Below are 3,729 nucleotides of genomic sequence, written 5' to 3'. Positions count from 1 at the left end.
AGCCCACTTGGTGTGTGCTTGGGCTGAGCTTGATCTATCCACGAGCTGAGGCTTTTCTTGGAGTTGAACGCCAAGTTATAACGTGTTTTGGGCGTTCAACTCCGGATCATGACGTGTTTCTGGCATTTAACTCCAGACTGCAGCATGTACTTGGCGTTCAACGCCAAGTTACGTCCTCAATTTCCGAATAAAGTATGAACTATTATATATTTCTGGAAAGCTCTAGATGTCTACTTTCCAACACCGTTGAGAGCGCGCCATTTGGAGTTTTGTAGCTCCAGAAAATCCATTTCGAGTGCAGGGAGGTCAGATTCCAACAACATCAGCAGTCCTTTTGTCAGCCTTTTTCAGAGTTTTGCTAAAGTCCCTCAATTTCAGCCAGAAATTACCTGAAATCACAGAAAAACACACAAACTCATAGTAAAGTCCAGAATGTGAATTTAACATAAAAACTAATGAAAACATCCCTAAAAGTAGCTTGAACTTACTAAAAACTACCTAAAAACAATGCCAAAAAGCGTATAAATTATCCGCTCATCATAATCATATCTTCAATCACGCCTGATGGGTATTTAATGGATCCATCAGCAAGTTGAAGACATATCCTGGTTGGTTCGACCTCTTCAGTTAATCCAAGCTTTCTGATAGTGGATGCAGGGATTAGATTGATACTTGCCCCAAGATCTCATAGAGCTGTCTTGGTACAGGTTCCCTCTAATGTGCATGGTATCATAAAGCTTCCAGGATCCTTAAACTTCTCTGGTGAGCTCTTTAAAATGATTGCACTGCATTCTTCAGTGAGAAAAACTTTTTCACTTTTTCTCCAATCCTTCTTATGACTTAAGATATCTTTCATGAACTTAGCATAAGAGGGTATTTGCTCAAGTGCCTCTGCAAATGAAATCTTTATTTCAAGAGTCTTGAGATAGTCTGCAAAGCGGGCAAATTGTTTATCTTGTTCCGCTTGGCGGAGTTTCTGAGTATAAGGTATTTTGGCTTTGTATTCTTTAACCTTGGTTGTTGCAGGTTTATTTCCTACAGAGGTAGGTTGAGAAGCCTTCTTGAGGGAGTTATTATCAGCACTTTCAAGTGTCTGACCCCTCATAGGCATTTGAACGCCCAGATTGGAGGCTGGATTGGCATTTAACGCTAGATTCCCTCCCCTTTCTAGCGTTTGAACGCCAGAACTGAATATAGTTTGGGCATTTAATGCCACTTTTTCTCCCTTTTCTAGCATTTGAACGCCAGAACTGGGCGTCCACTGGGCATTTAACGCCAGTTTTTCACCCTTTTCTTGTGTTTGAATGCCAGAATCATTCCTCTCTGGGCTCTTACTGTTCTTAGAGGGATTTTGGGTAGCAGTCTACTCATCCTCTATTATTTGTTCTTTTCTTGGCTTTTTGCTGCTTTGAGCTGAGGTATTCAATGTTTTTCCACTCCTTAATTGAACTGCTTGGCACTCATCTATTATTTGTTTTGATAACTGCCGTCTTGTTTGGTCAAGCTGTGCTTCCATGTTCCTGTTAGAATCCGTAGTGTCTTGTAACATCTCTTTAAATTCTGCCAACTGTTCTGTCAGATAACATAAATGCGGATTGATTTCAGCAACTTGTTCTAGAGGACTAAGTTCAGTGGATACTGCCTTAGCCTCTTCTTTTACGGAGGACTAACTACTTAAGTACAGATGCTGATTTCTAGAAACTATATCAATGAGCTCTTGAGCCTCTTCAATTGTTTTTCTCATGTGTATAGATCCACCAGCTAAGTGGTCTAGAGATATCTGAGCTTTTGCTGTAAGCCTGTAGCAGAAGATGTCTAACTGTACCTATTTTGAAAACATTTTAGAGGGGCATTTCCTTAGCATCTCTCTGTACTTCTCCCAAGCATTGTTAAGGGATTCATTATCCTCTTGTTTAAAGCCTTGGATGTCCAGCCTTTGCTATGTCATCCTCTTAGGAGGGAAATATTGATTCAGGAATTTGTCTGACAACTGTTTCCATGTTCTTATGCTAGCTTTAGGTTGGTTATTTAACCACCTCTTAGCTTGATCTTTTTACAGCAAATGGAAACAATAATAATCTGTAGACATCCTGATCTACTTCCTTATCATGCATTGTGTCAGCAATTTGTAAGAATTATGCCAGAAACTCAATAGGTTCTTCCTGTGGAAGACCAGAATACTGGCAGTTTTGCTGCACCATGATAATGAGCTGAGGATTCAACTCAAAGCTACTAACTCCAATGGAGGGTATACAGATACTACTCCCATATGAAGCAGTAGTGGGGTTAGCATATGACCTCAGAGTCCTCCTGGACTGTTCATTCCCACTTAGTTCCATGATGGAATAAAGGAGATGATATGTATGTTGATATTATTTATTTTATAAAAAAAAAATTATTTTATAAAATAAAATAACAACGAAATAAATAAAAGAAATTGAAAATATTTTGAAATTGAAATCTGAATTTTTATATAAAATTTTCGAAAATGTAGTTTAAAATTAGTTAGGAAAGATATATATATTTTTTTTGAATTTTGAATTTTATGATGAAAGAAGAAAACACACAAAAGACACAAGACTTAAAATTTTTAGATCCAATGCTCCTTATTTTCGAAAATTTTGGAGGGAAAACACCAAAGAACACCAAACTTAAAAATTTTAAGATCAAAACACAGGAAAGACTCAAGAACACCTTGAAGATTCACAAGAACACCAAGAACAAAAGAAAGAACACCAAACTTAAAATTTTTAGAAAACCGAGACAAATTTTCGAAAATTAAAGAAAAATTAACAAGGAAACACCAAACTTAGAGTTTGGCACAAGATTCAATCAAAGAAAAATTATTTTTGAAAAAGATTCCAAAGAAGATACCCAATTATCAAGAACAACTACTAATGCTCCAGCCAATTGGGCAGTAACTTCAGTGTTGATTTTAAAGATGTATTATGTTTATGGATAAAAGTATAAATTTTTGAAAGTTAATGTTTTGAAAAAGCACAAGAAAAACAAGAAAAGACACAAAACAAGAAAAACTCAAGATCAAACAAGCAAAATAACAAGAACAACTTGAAGATCAATGAAGAACAAAGAACACAAGTTCGAAAATTTAAAGAAAAATATAAAATATGCAATTAACACCAAACTTAGAACAAGACACTAAATTAACGAAAAAAATAACAATTAATTAAGAAAAATAATATTTTTGAAAAAAATTTTTGAAAAGAAACTATCCTATCAGGATTTAATGACTCTATAACAATAGAAATAAATTATTCCTAATCTAAGAAATAAAATAAACCTTTAGTTGTTCAAACCCGAACAATCCCCGGCAACGGCGCCAAAAACTTGGTGCACGAATTTGTAATCCGTACAACTAACCAGCAAGTGCACTGGGTCATCCAAGTAATACCTTACGTGAGTAAGGGTCGATCCCACGGAGATTATTGGTTTGAAGCAAGCTATATTTATTTTATTAATCTTAGTCAGGATGCCAATAAGATTAATTGGATTTAATTGTAAGAAGTCGAAGTATTTGGAATAAGGAATTGTTACTTTATTAATGAAGAATATGTTGGAGCTTTGGAGATGCTTTGTCCTCTGAATTTCTGCAATGTAATATTCAACTCAATTGTTTGTAAAGTTCCATCCATGGCAAGCTGTATGTAGGGTGTCACCATTGTCAGTGGCTACTTCCCATCCTCTCAGTGAAAACGGTCCAGATGCTCT

The sequence above is a fragment of the Arachis duranensis genome, chromosome 9 (assembly GCF_000817695.3).
Source record: "Arachis duranensis cultivar V14167 chromosome 9, aradu.V14167.gnm2.J7QH, whole genome shotgun sequence".
Classification (NCBI taxonomy): Eukaryota; Viridiplantae; Streptophyta; class Magnoliopsida; order Fabales; family Fabaceae; genus Arachis; species Arachis duranensis.
Note: the sequence above shows the minus strand (reverse complement) of the source record.